The 19,388-nt window shown below is 46.3% G+C and overlaps 1 protein-coding gene across 1 annotated transcript in view; it reads right to left on the bottom strand.

The window, feature by feature from the left end:
• Positions 1 to 18,638, bottom strand: part of zhx2a (zinc fingers and homeoboxes 2a) — a 33,180-nt gene extending 14,542 nt beyond the window's left edge. The window contains exon 1 of the mRNA XM_065027336.1: positions 18,274 to 18,638. The gene's annotated coding sequence lies outside the window, so the exon portion shown is untranslated. The remainder of the gene's footprint in view (positions 1 to 18,273) is intronic.
• Between the last annotated feature and the right edge of the window lie 750 nt (positions 18,639 to 19,388).

The raw sequence follows: 19,388 nt of genomic DNA, 5'->3' as shown, positions 1-19,388 counted from the left end.
CCTAGTACCTCTACAACACCGAGCCTGGTATTCACAGTGAATACAGACAGCATGAGGAGTACTTTCCCACTGGTAAAGACCTAGTACCTCTACAACACCGAGCCTGGTATTCACAGTGAACACAGACAGCATGAGGAGTACTTTCCCACTGGTAAAGACCTAGTACCTCTACAACACCGAGCCTGGTATTCACAGTGAATACAGACAGCATGAGGAGTACTTTCCCACTGGTAAAGACCTAGTACCTCTACAACACCGAGCCTGGTATTCACAGTGAACACAGACAGCATGAGGAGTACTTTCCCACTGGTAAAGACCTAGTACCTCTACAACACCGAGCCTGGTATTCACAGTGAATACAGACAGCATGAGGAGTACTTTCCCACTGGTAAAGACCTAGTACCTCTACAACACCGAGCCTGGTATTCACAGTGAATACAGACAGCATGAGGAGTACTTTCCCACTGGTGAAGACCTAGTACCTCTACAACACAGAGCCTGGTATTCACAGTGAATACAGACAGCATGAGGAGTACTTTCCCACTGGTAAAGACCTAGTACCTCTACAACACCGAGCCTGGTATTCACAGTGAATACAGACAGCATGAGGAGTACTTTCCCACTGGTAAAGACCTAGTACCTCTACAACACCGAGCCTGGTATTCACAGTGAATACAGACAGCATGAGGAGTACTTTCCCACTGGTAAAGACCTAGTACCTCTACAACACTGAGCCTGGTATTCACAGTGAATACAGACAGCATGAGGAGTACTTTCCCACTGGTAAAGACCTAGTACCTCTACTCACCGAGCCTGGTATTCACAGTGAATACAGACAGCATGAGGAGTACTTTCCCACTGGTAAAGACCTAGTACCTCTACTCACCGAGCCTGGTATTCACAGTGAATACAGACAGCATGAGGAGTACTTTCCCACTGGTAAAGACCTAGTACCTCTACTCACCGAGCCTGGTATTCACAGTGAATACAGACAGCATGAGGAGTACTTTCCCACTGGTAAAGACCTAGTACCTCTACAACACCGAGCCTGGTATTCACAGTGAATACAGACAGCATGAGGAGTACTTTCCCACTGGTAAAGACCTAGTACCTCTACAACACCGAGCCTGGTATTCACAGTGAATACAGACAGCATGAGGAGTACTTTCCCACTGGTAAAGACCTAGTACCTCTACAACACCGAGCCTGGTATTCACAGTGAATACAGACAGCATGAGGAGTACTTTCCCACTGGTAAAGACCTAGTAACTCTACAACACCGAGCCTGGTATTCACAGTGAATACAGACAGCATGAGGAGTACTTTCCCACTGGTAAAGACCTAGTACCTCTAACACCTGAGCCTGGTATTCACAGTGAATACAGACAGCATGAGAATGACTTTCCCACTGGTAAAGACCTAGTAACTCTACAACACCGAGCCTGGTATTCACAGTGAATACAGACAGCATGAGGAGTACTTTCCCACTGGTAAAAACCTAGTACCTCTACAACACCGAGCCTGGTATTCAAGTGAATACAGACAGCATGAGGAGTACTTTCCCACTGGTAAAGACCTAGTACCTCTACAACACCGAGCCTGGTATTCACAGTGAATACAGACAGCATGAGGAGTACTTTCCCACTGGTAAAGACCTAGTACCTCTACTCACTGAGCCTGGTATTCACAGTGAATACAGACAGCATGAGGAGTACTTTCCCACTGGTAAAGACCTAGTACCTCTACAACACCGAGCCTGGTATTCACAGTGAATACAGACAGCATGAGGAGTACTTTCCCACTGGTAAAGACCTAGTACCTCTACAACACCGAGCCTGGTATTCACAGTGAATACAGACAGCATGAGGAGTACTTTCCCACTGGTAAAGACCTAGTACCTCTACAACACCGAGCCTGGTATTCACAGTGAATAGACAGCATGAGGTGGTAAGTATTTGGTTTAGAAAAGGAATCCTGATATTACTACCAAGCTGAGGGAAGCATGAAGACTTCCAGTCAAGAAATATTTTAACAGTTATCAAACCATGTCCCTGCATTCACAATGCAGTCTAACCCTGAGAATGACCATGCAGTCTAACCCTGAGAATGACCACGCAGTCTAACCCTGAGAATGACCACGCAGTCTAACCCTGAGAATGACCACGCAGTCTAACCCTGAGAATGACCACGCAGTCTAACCCTGAATGACCATGAACCCTGACCCTGCAGTCTAACCCCGAGAATGACCCTGCAGTCTAACCCTGAGAATGACCATGCAGTCTAACCCTGAGAATGACCATGCAGTCTAACCCCTGAGAATGACCACGCAGTCTAACCCTGAGAATGACCACGCAGTCTAACCCTGAGAATGACCACGCAGTCTAACCCTGAGAATGACCATGCAGTCTAACCCTGAGAATGACCATGCAGTCTAACCCTGAGAATGACCACGCAGTCTAACCCTGAGAATGACCATGCAGTCTAACCCTGAGAATGACCATGCAGTCTAACCCTGAGAATGACCCTGCTTTCTTCAACTCTGTCCTCCTCACAACATATTTATGAACTGAACAAAAATATAAAGAAAAGCAACATGCAACAATTTCAAAGATTTTACTGAGTTACAGTTCATAAGGAAATCAGTCAATTTAAATAAATTCATTAGGCCCTAATCTATGGATTTCACATGACTGGGAATACAGATATGCACCTGTTGATCAAAGGTGCCTTTAAAAAAAAGGTAGGGGCGTGGATCAGAAAACCGATCAGTATCTGGTGTGACCACCATGTGCCTCATGAAGCACGACATCTCCTTTGCATAGATGTTGTGCTGCATGTCTTAAAGTAACGGACTGTCGTTTCTCTTTTCTTATTTGAGCTGTTCTTGCCATATTATGGACTTGGTCTTTTACCAAATATGGCTATATTTGTTTAATTTGGACCATTTTAATTTTAAAACAATTACAGCACTGCACGTACGTCATTGTTACCCAGAAATGATTTGATATAAAACAGTCTGCATTGGGCTTTAAGGAAACCAGAGACTTGACATGAGGAGCTATGTGGACATGAGTGTGTCAGTCCTGGCAGGGCGGTGTCTGGTAAAACCATCTGTACCAGGGTGGTGTCTGGTAAAACCATCTGTACCAGGGTGGTGTCTGGTAAAACCATCTGTACCAGGGTGGTGTCTGGTAAAACCATCTGTACCAGGGTGGTGTCTGGTAAAACCATCTGTAGCAGTGAGTCCTGGCAGGGTGGTGTCTGGTAAAACCATCTGTACCAGGGTGGTGTCTGGTAAAACCATCTCTAGCATTGAGACCTGGCAGGGTGGTGTCTGGTAAAACCATCTGCACCAGGGTGGTGTCTGGTAAAACCATCTGTACCAGGGTGGTGTCTGGTAAAACCATCTGTACCAGGGTGGTGTCTGGTAAAACCATCTGTACCAGGGTGGTGTCTGGTAAAACCATCTGTACCAGGGTGGTGTCTGGTAAAACCATCTGTAGCAGTCAGTCCTGGCAGGGTGGTGTCTGGTAAAACCATCTGTACCAGGGTGGTGTCTGGTAAAACCATCTGTACCAGGGTGGTGTCTGGTAAAACCATCTGTACCAGGGTGGATTCTGGTAAAACCATCTGTAGCAGTGAGTCCTGGCAGGGTGGTGTCTGGTAAAACCATCTGTAGCAGTCAGTCCTGGCAGGGTGGTGTCTGGTAAAACCATCTGTACCAGGGTGGTGTCTGGTAAAACCATCTGTACCAGGGTGGTGTCTGGTAAAACCATCTGTAGCAGTGAGTCCTGGCAGGGTGGTGTCTGGTAAAACCATCTGTAGCAGTCAGTCCTGGCAGGGTGGTGTCTGGTAAAACCATCTGTACCAGGGTGGTGTCTGGTAAAACCATCTGTAGCAGTCAGTCCTGGCAGGGTGGTGTCTGGTAAAACCATCTGTAGCAGTCAGTCCTGGCAGGGTGGTGTCTGGTAAAACCATCTGTAGCAGTCAGTCCTGGCAGGGTGGTGTCTGGTGAAACCATCTGTAGCAGTCAGACCTGGCAGGGTGGTGTCTGGTGAAACCATCTGTACCAGGGTGGTGTCTGGTAAAACCATCTGTAGCAGTGAGTCCTGGCAGGGTGGTGTCTGGTAAAACCATCTGTATCAGTCAGTCCTGGCAGGGTGGTATCTGGTAAAACCATCTGTACCAGGGTGGTGTCTGGTAAAACCATCTGTAGCAGTCAGTCCTGGCAGGGTGGTGTCTGGTAAAACCATCTGTAGCAGTCAGTCCTGGCAGGGTGGTGTCTGGTGAAACCATCTGTAGCAGTCAGACCTGGCAGGGTGGTGTCTGGTAAAACCATCTGTACCAGGGTGGTGTCTGGTAAAACCATCTGTACCAGGGTGGTGTCTGGTAAAACCATCTGTAGCAGTCAGTCCTGGCAGGGTGGTGTCTGGTGAAACCATCTGTAGCAGTCAGACCTGGCAGGGTGGTGTCTGGTAAAACCATCTGTAGCAGTGAGTCCTGGCAGGGCGGTGTCTGGTAAAACCATCTGTACAGTCAGCCCTGGCAGGGTGGTGTCTGGTAAAACCATCTGTAGCAGTCAGACCTGGCAGGGCGGTGTCTGGTAAAACCATCTGTACCAGGGTGGTGTCTGGTAAAACCATCTGTAGCAGTCAGTCCTGGCAGGGTGGTGTCTGGTAAAACCATCTGTAACAGTGAGACCTGGCAGGGTGGTGTCTGGTAAAACCATCTGTAGCAGTCAGACCTGGCAGGGTGGTGTCTGGTAAAACCATCTGTAGCAGTCAGACCTGGCAGGGCGGTGTCTGGTAAAACCATCTGTAGCAGTCAGTCCTGGCAGGGTGGTGTCTGGTAAAACCATCTGTAGCAGTCAGACCTGGCAGGGTGGTGTCTGGTAAAACCATCTGTAGTCAGACCTGGCAGGGTGGTGTCTGGTAAAACCATCTGTAGCAGTCAGTCCTGGCAGGGTGGTGTCTGGTAAAACCATCTGTAACAGTGAGACCTGGCAGGGTGGTGTCTGGTAAAACCATCTGTAGCAGTCAGACCTGGCAGGGCGGTGTCTGGTAAAACCATCTGTAGCAGTCAGTCCTGGCAGGGTGGTGTCTGGTGAAACCATCTGTAGCAGTCAGACCTGGCAGGGTGGTGTCTGGTAAAACCATCTGTAGCAGTCAGTCCTGGCAGGGTGGTGTCTGGTAAAACCATCTGTAGCAGTCAGACCTGGCAGGGCGGTGTCTGGTAAAACCATCTGTAGCAGTCAGTCCTGGCAGGGTGGTGTCTGGTAAAACCATCTGTAGCAGTCAGTCCTGGCAGGGTGGTGTCTGGTAAAACCATCTGTAGCAGTCAGACCTGGCAGGATGGTGTCTGGTAAAACCATCTGTAGCAGTGAGACCTGGCAAGGCGGTGTCTGGTAAAACCATCTGTAGCAGTCAGTAAGCTCCCTCCTAACCCTGGGCTACATATGGCGTTTCCAACTGAAACCAAAACCAGCCAGGCAGAGACAGATCGCCTCTTCCATGGCTGCCAGACCCCGGTTCAATTTTATTTTAAATCAAATACTCCATCTGGGCTTGATTTAGCTTGCCTGGCACAATGGAAGTAGAGAAAAACCCATCTGGCACACCAGGCAGGCTCAAGCAAACGCTCAACATATTCGAAAGATTTAAAATAGTATTTGAACCCAGATCCTGATGGCTGCCGTCCCAGACAGTTATGAAATACTGATGGAATGGGTTAGACCGCATGGCATATTTGTGCCAGGGTCATCTTTTAAAAGCGGCTTCTCCACTACGGAGATCAAATACAGTCAGAGAATTACGTTTTGGAACATTACTTCTTATGCAATTGTATTTCACATGTTGGGATAAAGAAGGTTGGGATAGAATAAATAGGGAATATCTGTTGTGGCATTCAACACAAGGTTACCTAGTAGTGTTTCTCTAACGAACCATCTGTACATCCAGAGTACCTCCTCTAGCCTATATCAGCGACAGACAGTTGTTCGACCTACTGTAGAGTCAACCAAGCTTGACTGGCGTTACTGGGTATCCACATATCAGACAGCCTCTGCTACAGCAGGGGTGACCTGCTGGTCAGGCTGGAGACACGTGACTGGGTCAGAGCTGTGGGTTTCTGCAGTCAGAGAGAAGAGCCCCAGCTGAGCTCTTTCTTCTGTCCTCTCCCTTCCTCCAGCATTTCGCTGCACCTGCGACATCTGCAAATCTGTGTATGCAACCAATAAACTTTGATTCTGATTTGTCCTCTCCTCTTATGCTCTCTCCTTGCCTTCACATGCTCATCTCCTTTCCTTCTCTCGTCTTCTCTCAACCTGTCCTCTGTTTCTCTCCTTCCTTTCCCTCTCCTCCTCCCTCACCCCCTCTACCCCCCCTCGTCTCCTCCCCCTCACCTCCTTCTCTACCCTCCCTCCCCCTCCTCCTCTCCCCCTTCTCCCCTCGTCCCCCCCTTCTCCCCTCGTATCCTCCCCCCTGCTTTTTCTGTTAAGCTAAGCTACCCTTAGCTTTCCTAACTGACTGTGTATATTGGTTCCTGAAGTCCCTGAAAAGTTGCATATCGCGGGGGCTATTCGATGCTAATGCAGTACGCCACATGATGTTTTTGTGCTGGTCAAGGGCAGTCAAGTCTGGGGTGAACCAAGGGCTATATACGTTCTTAATTCTACATTTTTTGAACGGGGCATGCTTATTTAAGATGGTGAGGAAAGCACTTTTAAAGAGCAACCAAGTGTTTAAGGGAGCGTTTGACAGTGTTGAGGGATGGTTGTTTGACCGCGGACCCATTACGGACGCAGGCAATGAGGCAGTGATCGCCGAGATCCTGGTTGAAGACAGCAGAGGTGTATTTAGAGGGCAAGTTGGTTAGGATGATATCTATGAGGGTGCCCATGGTTACGGATTTAGGGTTGTACCTGGTAGGTTCCTAGATAATTTGTGTGAGATTGAGGGCATCTAGCTTAGATTGTAGGACAGCCGGGGTGTTAAGCATATCCCAGTTTAGGTCACCTAACAGTACGAACTCCCTCTCCTATCATCGCTCTCTCTCCCTCTCCTATCACCCCTTTCTCTCCCTCTCCTATCATCGCTCTCTCTCCCTCTCCTATCACCCCTTTCTCTCCCTCTCCTATCATCGCTCTCTCTCCCTCTCCTATCATATCCCTCTCGCTTTCCTCTCCTATCATCGCTCTCTCTCCCTCTCCTATCATATCCCTCTCGCTTTCCTCTCCTATCACCTCTTTCTCTCTTTCCTCTCCTATCACCTCTTTCTCTCCCTCCTATCATCATCATCTCTTTCTCTTCCTCTCCTATCATCTCTCTTTCTCTTCCTCTCCTATCATATCACTCCTATCATCATCATCTTTCTCTCCTTCCTTTCCCTGTACTCTAACATGAAAGCCTGCCCATTACACACATGAATACATCAATTTACTGTTGTTGAGTAGAAAACAGATGGGAGACGTTACCTAGGAAACCCATGCGGTCTGTGTGAGAGTTGTGTGGCTCCAGGACGCTATTTACAGTCACTGCTTCTCCTCTGTGAAGCTCTTTCTTTCCAAGAGAGATTGGCTTCTTTTGGTTCCAGATAAAACAATCCCTATGTAACTCAAAACACTGGCCCTTGTCTTTTCCTACTAGCACTGACTTGGCTGATAAACACTGAGGACAAATGAGCATGTTCCAGTCAATAGTACGTCTCACCTAGCTGTCTATCTGAAGCCAAACTGACTTGCCTAGTTAAATAAAGGTTCAATAAAATAACAATAATAATAATAACTTAGACACACTGGTTAAACGTTTGCCTGCCGACAGTACTTAGCACCCCTGAACGGTGTCGGCACTCATTATTTTTGTGTCCACACAGCAAAAACCTTTAAGTCGTCAGTTACTCAGCCTTGTTAAAATACTCCAAACCAGAAGGTGGCAGTAGTGTTTGTATGTCCATGTGCTAATCTCTGCTGAATGTGTTGCACTTTCTCCAGTTGTGCCATTTACAAACAAACACGTGACTGTCTCAACTGTTCTGGGGAACGACGGTGAGCTTCATAATGTACAATAATGTGACTGTCTCAACTGTTCTGGGGAACTACGGTGAGCTTCATAATGTACAATAATGTGACTGTCTCAACTGTTCTGGGGAACTACGGTGAGCTTCATAATGTGACTGTCTCAACTGTTCTGGGGAACTACGGTGAGCTTCATAATGTACAATAATGACTGTCTCAACTGTTCTGGGGAACTACGGTGAGCTTCATAATGTACAATAATGTGACTGTCTCAACTGTTCTGGGGAACTACGGTGAGCTTCATAATGTGACTGTCTCAACTGTTCTGGGGAACTACGGTGAGCTTCATAATGTGACTGTCTCAACTGTTCTGGGGAACTACGGTGAGCTTCATAATGTGACTGTCTCAACTGTTCTGGGGAACTACGGCTTCAGCTTCATAATGTTCTGGGGAACAAGCTTCATAATAATGTGACTGTCTCAACTGTTCTGGGGAACTGGTGAGCTTCATAATGTACAATAATGTGACTGTCTCAACTGTTCTGGGGAACTGAGCTTCATAATGTGTGACTGTCTCAGCTGTTCTGGGGAACTACGGTGAGCTTCATAATGTGACTGTCTCAACTGTTCTGGGGAACTACGGTGAGCTTCATAATGTACAATAATGTGACTGTCTCAACTGTTCTGGGGAACTACGGTGAGCTTCATAATGTACAATAATGTGACTGTCTCAACTGTTCTGGGGAACTATTTCATAATGGTGAGCTTCATAATGTGACTGTCTCAACTGTTCTGGGGAACTACGGTGAGCTTCATAATGTACAATAATGTGACTGTCTCAACTGTTCTGGGGAACTACGGTGAGCTTCATAATGTGACTGTCTCAGCTGTTCTGGGGAACTACGGTGAGCTTCATAATGTACAATAATGTGACTGTCTCAACTGTTCTGGGGAACTACGGTGAGCTTCATAATGTACAATAATGTGACTGTCTCAACTGTTCTGGGGAACTACGGTGAGCTTCATAATGTGACTGTCTCAACTGTTCTGGGGAACTACGGTGAGCTTCATAATGTGACTGTCTCAACTGTTCTGGGGAACTACGGTGAGCTTCATAATGTGACTGTCTCAACTGTTCTGGGGAACTACGATAATGTACAATAATGTGACTGTCTCAACTGTTCTGGGGAACTACGGTGAGCTGTGACTGTCTCAACTGTTCTGGGGAACTACGGTGAGCTTCATAATGTGACTGTCTCAACTGTTCTGGGGAACTACGGTGAGCTTCATAATGTACAATAATGTGACTGTCTCAACTGTTCTGGGGAACTACGGTGAGCTTCATAATGTGACTGTCTCAACTGTTCTGGGGAACTACGGTGAGCTTCATAATGTGACTGTCTCAACTGTTCTGGGGAACTACGGTGAGCTTCATAATGTACAATAATGTGACTGTCTCAACTGTTCTGGGGAACTACGGTGAGCTTCATAATGTACAATAATGTGACTGTCTCAACTGTTCTGGGGAACTACGGTGAGCTTCATAATGTGACTGTCTCAACTGTTCTGGGGAACTACGGTGAGCTTCATAATGTGACTGTCTCAACTGTTCTGGGAACTACGGTGAGCTGTGACTGTCTCAACTGTTCTGGGGAACTACGGTGAGCTTCATAATGTGCCTGTCTCAACTGTTCTGGGGAACTACGGTGAGCTTCATAATGTGACTGTCTCAACTGTTCTGGGGAACTACGGTGAGCTTCATAATGTACAATAATGTGACTGTCTCAACTGTTCTGGGGAACTACGGTGAGCTTCATAATGTGACTGTCTCAACTGTTCTGGGGAACTACGGTGAGCTTCATAATGTACAATAATGTGACTGTCTCAACTGTTCTGGGGAACTACGGTGAGCTTCATAATGTGACTGTCTCAACTGTTCTGGGGAACTACGGTGAGCTTCATAATGTACAATAATGTGACTGTCTCAACTGTTCTGGGAACGACGGTGAGCTTCATAATGTGACTGTCTCAGCTGTTCTGGGGAACTACGGTGAGCTTCATAATGTACAATAATGTGACTGTCTCAACTGTTCTGGGGAACTACGGTGAGCTTCATAATGTACAATAATGTGACTGTCTCAACTGTTCTGGGGAACTACGGTGAGCTTCATAATGTGACTGTCTCAACTGTTCTGGGGAACTACGGTGAGCTTCATAATGTGTGAGCTGTCATAACTACATGTGACTGTCTCAGCTGTTCTGGGGAACTACGGTGAGCTTCATAATGTACAATAATGTGACTGTCTCAACTGTTCTGGGGAACTACGGTGAGCTTCATAATGTACAATAATGTGACTGTCTCAACTGTTCTGGGGAACTACGGTGAGCTTCATAATGTACAATAATGTGACTGTCTCAACTGTTCTGGGGAACTACGGTGAGCTTCATAATGTGACTGTCTCAACTGTTCTGGGGAACTACGGTGAGCTTCATAATGTACAATAATGTGACTGTCTCAACTGTTCTGGGGAACTACGGTGAGCTTCATAATGTGACTGTCTCAACTGTTCTGGGGAACTACGGTGAGCTTCATAATGTGACTGTCTCAACTGTTCTGGGGAACTACGGTGAGCTTCATAATGTACAATAATGTGACTGTCTCAACTGTTCTGGGGAACTACGGTGAGCTTCATAATGTACAATAATGTGACTGTCTCAACTGTTCTGGGGAACTACGGTGAGCTTCATAATGTACAATAATGTGACTGTCTCAACTGTTCTGGGGAACTACGGTGAGCTTCATAATGTACAATAATGTGACTGTCTCAACTGTTCTGGGGAACTACGGTGAGCTTCATAATAATGTTCTGGGGAACAATAATGTGACTGTCTCAACTGTTCTGGGGAACTACGGTGAGCTTCATAATGTGACTGTCTCAACTGTTCTGGGGAACTACGGTGAGCTTCATAATGTACAATAATGTGACTGTCTCAACTGTTCTGGGAACTACGGTGAGCTTCATAATGTGACTGTCTCAACTGTTCTGGGGAACTACGGTGAGCTTCATAATGTGACAATAATAATGTGACTGTCTCAACTGTTCTGGGGAACTACGGTGAGCTTCATAATGTACAATAATGTGACTGTCTCAATGAGCTTCATAATGTGACTGTCTCAACTGTTCTGGGGAACTACGGTGAGCTTCATAATGTGACTGTGACTGGATCAACTGTTCTGGGAACTACGGTGAGCTTCATAATGTACAATAATGTGACTGTCTCAACTGTTCTGGGGAACTACGGTGAGCTTCATAATGTGACTGTCTCAACTGTTCTGGGGAACTACGGTGAGCTTCATAATGTACAATAATGTGACTGTCTCAACTGTTCTGGGGAACTACGGTGAGCTTCATAATGTGACTGTCTCAACTGTTCTGGGGAACTACGGTGAGCTTCATAATGTACAATAATGTGACTGTCTCAACTGTTCTGGGGAACTACGGTGAGCTTCATAATGTGACTGTCTCAAATGTTCTGGGGACGGTGCCATCAGCTTCTCTCTTCAACTGTATCTGCACAAGTGACTGCAGGTATTGACTGTAGCAAATGTACGTGACAACTGTTCTGGGGAACTACGGTGAGCTTCATAATGTTCTGGGGACAATAATCTCAACTGTTCTGGGAACACTGTTCTGTCTGGTCAGAACATGATGGTGAGCTCAACTGTCATACTGTGTTCTGGGGACACACCATGTGACTGTCTCAACTGTTCTGGGCTCAAACTACGAACTGTGAGGCCTCATAAAATGTACACCATCACTGTCTCAACTGTTCTGGGGAACTGATGGTGAGCTTCATAATAAATAATGTCTGGATCAACTGTTCTGGGGAACTACGGTGAGCTTCATAATGTGACTGTCCACTGTTCTGGGTCTCAACTGTTCTGGGAACTACGGTGGCTCAGAACAATGTGACTGTCTCAACTGTTCTGGGGAACTACGGTGAGCTTCATAATGTGACACCATAACTACGCTTCACTGTGACTGTCTCAACTGTTCTGGGGAACAACTGATGGTGAGCTTCATAATAAACACATAATGTGACTGTCTCAACTGTTCTGGGTCAGAACATGATGGTTCATAATGGCTGTCTCAACTGTTCTGGGGAACTACGGTGACCATAATGTGACTGTCTCACTGTTGTCCGGTCAGAACACGATGGTGAGCCCATAATGTGACTAAACACACCATCACACGCCACTGTTGTCTCAACTGTTCAGGGGAACATGATGGTGAGGCTGTTCTGGGGAACACGGTGAGCTTCAAACAACACAATCACAATAATGTGACTGTCTCAACTGTTGTCCGGTCAGAACATGATGGTGAGGCCCATACTAAACACACTCATCACTACGCCACTGTTGTCAACTGTTCTGTCAGAACTGTCACTGATGGTGAGCTTCATAATGTGACTGTCCAACTGTTCTGGGGAACACACCATCACTGGATCAACGCCACTGTTGTCCGGTCAGAACATGATGGTGAGGCCCATACTAAACACACAATCACACGCCACTGTTGTCCGGTCAGAACATGATGGTGAGGCCCATACTAAACACACCATCACACGCCACTGTTGTCCGGTCAGAACACGATGGTGAGGCCCATACTAAACACACCATCACACGCCACTGTTGTCCGGTCAGAACACGATGGTGAGGCCCATACTAAACACACCATCACACGCCACTGTTGTCCGGTCAGAACATGATGGTGAGGCCCATACTAAACACACCATCACACGCCACTGTTGTCCGGTCAGAACATGATGGTGAGGCCCATACTAAACACACCATCACACGGCACTGTTGTCCGGTCAGAACATGATGGTGAGGCCCATACTAAACACACCATCACACGGCACTGTTGTCCGGTCAGAACACGATGGTGAGGCCCATACTAAACACACCATCACACGCCACTGTTGTCCGGTCAGAACATGATGGTGAGGCCCATACTAAACACACCATCACACGGCACTGTTGTCCGGTCAGAACATGATGGTGAGGCCCATACTAAACACACCATCACACGGCACTGTTGTCCGGTCAGAACATGATGGTGAGGCCCATACTAAACACACCATCACACGGCACTGTTGTCCGGTCAGAACATGATGGTGAGGCCCATACTAAACACACCATCACACGCCACTGTTGTCCGGTCAGAACACGATGGTGAGGCCCATACTAAACACACCATCACACGGCACTGTTGTCCGGTCAGAACACGATGGTGAGGCCCATACTAAACACACCATCACACGCCACTGTTGTCCGGTCAGAACATGATGGTGAGGCCCATACTAAACACTTGGAAACCATCACACGGCACACAGACGATTCAGTTCAACTTGTTGATATGGTTGTGTGGTTATGTTCCATGGACACTGTTGTCAGTCAACATGATGGTGAGGCCCATCAACACACCATTCACACTTGTTGATATCGTTGTGATGGTTATGTTCCATGGAAACACATTCAGTTCAACTTGTTGATATGGTTGTGTGGTTATGTTCCATGGACAGGCGATTCAGTTCAACTTGTTGATATGGTTGTGTGGTTATGTTCCATGGACAGACGATTCAGTTCAACTTGTTGATATCGTTGTGTGGTTATGTTCCATGGACAGACGATTCAGTTCAACTTGTTGATATGGTTGTGTGGTTATGTTCCATGGACAGACGATTCAGTTCAACTTGTTGATATTGTTGTGTGGTTATGTTCCATGGACAGACGATTCAGTTCAACTTGTTGATATCGTTGTGTGGTTATGTTCCATGGACAGACGATTCAGTTCAACTTGTTGATATCGTTGTGTGGTTATGTTCCATGGACGCACAACACCTCAAGATAGAAACAGTACGTCACGACACAACATGCATCTTCTCTACTTACGACGACATGTAAAAACACGCGCTAACTTGAGGTGACAGGGTGGAGCACTAGTGTGTGTCCAAGCTCCCTGATTGGTTGGAATGAGTGGGGGAGGGTGGATTGAAGGGTGATTGACAGGGCTGCAGGCCAATCAGGTTGGAAGGGCTAGCCTTTTTTAAATTTTACACAAAGACATAAAAAGAGGGTAATCATATGGTGATTATCATATGATTCATGATGAGCACATGCACTGCATTAGTCTGGACTCTTCCTCAACCTGCTCACTGAGGAGATTAACTACATTTTGAACCCTGACTGCCTAATAAATATATTTGAGTCATTTAGAGGATGCTATTATCCAGAGCGACTTACAGTAGAGAGTGAGTACATTTTCAAACACGAGTAGCTCCTCAACCCTGTCACTGAGAAGATGGACTTCATTTTTGGGGCCCGACTGCCTAATAAATAAGTGCAAGGCTAACGAGGCTGTCTCTATGCTGTCATGAAGTCATCATGACTACGGCCGCTCCACACAGACTACAGGGATTTTACAGGAAGACGTGCTCACAGCAGGTATGACATCACCAGGGCCATCTTAGTCCCCTAGCTAACGACACAACATCTAGAAGCAGAAGAGGCAGGAACAACATCTCCCCGAGTCTGACAGAGGATATTGCTGAGGTGAGCACCACATGAGTCACAAAGAACAGGCGGCCATCTTTAAACAAGCCATTCGCTGCCTGGACCATGAAAAAAATCAAGGACACTGAATGGGGAGGGAGACCAAATGGATGTAGGCCTACGTTTCTCTTCAGCAACCTAAGCCCAAGTAATAGAAGTGTGATCTACACCTGCTGTATGACAACAGCAGCAGTCAGTGTGCACATATGACTTGAGAATGACTGCCATGCCTTGATCTGAATGAATACATCCCACCAGTCAGAAATTAACTGAGGTTGTCACCCTAGAGACGCTGCACAACTGTGACATGACTGGATTAGTCAGGTCACTAATGTTGATGATACACCCCCCCCGACTAATGTTGATGATACCCCCCCGACTAATGTTGATGATACCCCCACCCGACTAATGTTGATGATACACCCCGACTAATGTTGATGATACACCCCCGACTAATGTTGATGATACACCCCCGACCAATGTTGATGATACACCCCGACTAATGTTGACTAATGTTGACGATACACCCCCTGACTAATGTTGATGATATCCCCCGACTAATGTTGATGATATCCCCCTGACTAATGTTGATGATATCCCCCCGACTAATGTTGATGATATCCCCCCTGACTAATGTTGATGATATCCCCCCGACTAATGTTGATGATATCCCCCCTGACTAATGTTGATGATATCCCCCCCCGACTAATGTTGATGATATCCCCCCTGACTAATGTTGATGATATCCCCCTGACTAATGTTGATGATATCCCCCTGACTAATGTTGATGATATCCCCCCTGACTAATGTTGATGATATCCCCCCGACTAATGTTGATGATATCCCCCCTGACTAATGTTGATGATATCCCCCGACTAATGTTGATGATATCCCCCTGACTAATGTTGATGATATCCCCCTAACTAATGATGATGATATCCCCCCGACTAATGTTGATGATATCCCCCCTGACTAATGTTGATGATATCCCCCTGACTAATGTTGATGATATCCCCCTGACTAATGTTGATGATATCCCCCTAATGTTGATGATATCCCCCTGACTAATGTTGATGATATCCCCCCTGACTAATGTTGATGATATCCCCCCTACTAATGTTGATGATATCCCCCTGACTAATGTTGATGATATCCCCCTGACTAATGTTGATGATATCCCCCCGACTAATGTTGATGATATCCCCCTGACTAATGTTGATGATATCCCCCTGACTAATGTTGATGATATCCCCCGACTAATGTTGATGATATCCCCCTGACTAATGTTGATGATATCCCCCTGACTAATGTTGATGATATCCCCCCGACTAATGTTGATGATATCCCCCCTGACTAATGTTGATCCCCCTGACTAATGTTGATGATATCCCCCCTGACTAATGTTGATGATATCCCCCCCTGACTAATGTTGGTGATATGATATCCCCCCTGACTAATGTTGATGATATCCCCCTGACTAATGTTGATGATCCCCCCTGACTAATGTTGGTGATATCCCCCTGACTAATGTTGATGATATCCCCCTGACTAATGTTGGTGATATCCCCCCCTGACTAATGTTGATGATCCCCCTGACTAATGTTGATGATCCCCCCGACTAATGTTGATGATCCCCCCCTGACTAATGTTGATGATCCCCCCCGACTAATGTTGATGATCCCCCTGACTAATGTTGGTGATCCCCCTGACTAATGTTGATGATCCCCCCTGACTAATGTTGATGATCCCCCTAATGTAATGTTGTTGATATCCCCCCCCGACTAATGTTGATGATCCCCCGACTAATGTGATATCCCCCTGACTAATGTTGGTGATCCCCCCTGACTAATGTTGGTGATATCCCCTGACTGATCCCATCCCCCCTGACTAATGTTGATGATGATAATGCCCCCCCGACTAATGTTGGTGATCCCCCCTGACTAATGTTGGACTAATGTTGATGATCCCCCCTGACTAATGTTGATGATATCCCCCTGATAATGTTGGTGATATCCCCCTGACTAATGTTGGTGATATCCCCCCTGACTAATGTTGATGATATCCCCCCGACTAATGTTGATGATCCCCCTGACTAATGTTGATGACCCCCCGACTAATGTTGATGATATCCCCCGACTAATGTTGATGATAATGTTGATGATATCCCCCGACTAATGTTGATGATATCCCCCGACTAATGTTGATGATATCCCCCCGACTAATGTTGATGATATCCCCCGACTAATGTTGATGATGATCCCCCTGACTAATGTTGATGATGATCCCCCTGACTAATGTTGATGATCCCCCAACTAATGTGATGAATGCACAAGCCCTGCGTGAGCCTATCCTGAATATGCCTAGTAACAAGTGGAGGCTGCTGAGGGGAGAACGGCTCATCATTTTCCAGAACCATGTGTTTGATACCATTCCACTTATTCTGCTCCAGTCATTACCACGAGCTCCGTCCTCCCCAATTAATGTGCCACCAACCTCCTGTGTTAGTAACCTAGTTGATGAGGTCTACAGTTGTTGGTGTGTCCTGTGTGAATCCTGTGTGAACATAAAAACATGCGCTGTACCTTTAACAGTGGTGTAAGTGGACACATGCAGTGGGATAAAAGTCAAATCAGGTCATCCTGTTGAGAGCTGCATCTTTTCAGGCTTTTGGACACCATAATCATACTGTAACCCCCACCCACCACTAAATACCACAATAAAATAACTCCCATTCAGACGTTTCTTGACTTGGCTACATGAGCATGTGGTGTAGCATGAGGAAATAACATGAAGATAACATGAGGCATGTCATTGGGCAACAGTACTGTAGTTTGTAAAGATACTGCCTATTGTGTCAGGCTCATTTCATATGCATAGATCTTCATCAAGATAACAAACTTGATACTGAGAACCAAGTCCATCGTATACCACCAATATGTGCAATATATTCTACTTCGGCCAGTAGCCTGGCTGTACTGCAACGAGGCGTTTTGTTCCACTGTGACTTGCCACAGTGCAGTAGGGACGTGCAAGAAGGCGTCACCGCTGCATGCAGCCTGCCTACATCATACGACGGACGGCATTGGTACCCGACATCGAAGTAGGTTGCTGGTTAAACTCCAGAACTAGAAAACAATTTATAACCTTCTGGTCTTAGGAGTCCAATCGCCATTCCATAGCATACAACAGAAATAGGCAAGATAAAAACATTTTTTTTAAAGCTCCCCAAATGTCCCCTTCCCTCGCCAACGACGTAACGCCATGTCGGCGTGGAGGCCATATTTTGCTGGTTATGTCGACATAGGGGAAAAAGTACAAGTCCTCTCCCACAAAATCTCGACTAACATTACCGCAGCATTGTAGCCAACAAAACTTCCTAAAGCGAGAGGACTGTAGGCACATCGTTTCATTGCTTGAAACTGGACACATTGTTACAACTCACAGGTCGTCAATCAGGTGTAGCCAGCCACACCGGGACAATCAAAGTTTACTGGCTAACCAAGTTAAAATGTGTAGTGGCGTCTGCGTACAGAAACAGTGGTGGTGGGAGGCTAGCTAGCTACATAGCTAGGCTACAGGTTTAACTTTGGGACTTGTTTTCGCCGATATGCAAACCTGATAAATATTCTATTTGGCAGATTCTTACCTGTCCACCACGTATGATGCGCTGTAATGCCGAGCACCGGTAAACGGGGTCCAAAACGGGTCTTACAACACGATAACAACCGAATACGACGATTTATTCTACAGATTCGACCGAATCCGCCAGACAACAGCCGGAAAAAATCGGCGTTCGCAGGGGGATCTACGCCAAAAACCACGTGATCAACTACGTCAGCGTACGTATTTGCATACGATACCAGGGCCACTTCCATCCTGGAGTTGTTCTAATCGCTCCTAAAAGTTAGGACGGCGGTCAGTATCAAGCCTCGGATAGTGTCCAGGAAATGACAGCCCTTCGGTGGTTGCTGGAACCTTGCTTTCGACTTTTGAAAAGGAATAAGCTGTTGTTGACGTCCTGTGCTCTGCGCCAGCTCATCGTTGTGTAGGTCATTGAATAGTAAGCAGTAAACTGAGAGGACTGGGCGTGTCAAAGCCTGTCTAGGGAGGGACACTACTTTACTGCTAGTCTTGCTGCAGTACTGACAGCTGCGTCTCAGGTCAATGGTGTCTAGAAGTGCTACTGACTGTGATTTTTAATTTCTCTCTTTCTCTCGGTCTCTGTTTGGCGTCTCACCTAGTTTGACATTCTTCACTGAATACCTTCCATCTGAGTAGCTAATGAGACATCGTGAAAGGCAGCAGTGATTTATTGCCCTCACTCCCTCTCTCTCAATTTCAATTCAATTGAAGGGCTTTATTGGCATGGGAAACATATGTTGACATTGCCAAAGCAAGGGAAGTAGATAATAAACAATACAAATGAACAGTAAACATTACACTCACAGAAGTTCCAAAAGAAAACACATTTCAATTGTCATATGTACAAATAGTTAAAGTACAAAAGGGAAAATAAATAAACATAAATATGGGTTGAATTTACAATGGTGTTTGTTCTTCTACACCTGTTGTATTCGGTGCATGTGACTAATACAATTTGATTTGATTCACTGGTTGCCCTTTTCTTGTGGCATGAGGTCACAAATCTTGCTGCTTGTGATGGCACACTGTGGAATTTCACCCAGTAGATATGGGATGATGGCACACTGTGGAATTTCACCCAGTAGATATGGGATGATGGCACACTGTGGAATTTCACCC

This window comes from Oncorhynchus nerka, linkage group LG14 (assembly GCF_034236695.1).
Source record: "Oncorhynchus nerka isolate Pitt River linkage group LG14, Oner_Uvic_2.0, whole genome shotgun sequence".
Classification (NCBI taxonomy): domain Eukaryota; kingdom Metazoa; phylum Chordata; class Actinopteri; order Salmoniformes; family Salmonidae; genus Oncorhynchus; species Oncorhynchus nerka.
This window is presented reverse-complemented; position numbering and strand designations above follow the sequence as displayed.